A 462-nucleotide genomic window follows, 5' to 3' on the forward strand; every position below is an offset into this window, starting at 1 on the left:
CTAGTAACTTTTTACTAAATTAAACATGAATTTACTCAGTCATGTCATCACGTTTCACTAAACCTTGTAGAGTAAATATGAGGCAAGAGTACCAGTTTGGTTAATCCCTTAACAGATGCCCATGAAATCCCTTAAAAGCCTTTTGATATTTTTAAAGGAGCCAAACTAAAGGTAAGAACCGGAGGAAGTTGTCCGACACTCTACTCTTCAAAATAAAAGCCCCCGGTCGTGTCTGGAAACATTTAAAGGCAGAAACTGAACACTTTTTGCCCACCGGTGGAACAAAGACCGTTAAGGGGTTCAGTAATTTCTACAGTTTATTTCTCAGAGTGTGTAAAAGTACTTTTGCTTTTACTTTTCCATTTTTTTTGACTTTCATTTAAGTATTTTTCAGTGAAATTTGTTTTTACCAAAGTAAATTTCTGTTAAGGTATTTAACTTTTTTCAAGTACTTTAAAGACC

The sequence above is a fragment of the Austrofundulus limnaeus genome, unplaced genomic scaffold, assembly GCF_001266775.1.
Source record: "Austrofundulus limnaeus strain Quisiro unplaced genomic scaffold, Austrofundulus_limnaeus-1.0 Scaffold3713, whole genome shotgun sequence".
Lineage (NCBI taxonomy): Eukaryota > Metazoa > Chordata > Actinopteri > Cyprinodontiformes > Rivulidae > Austrofundulus > Austrofundulus limnaeus.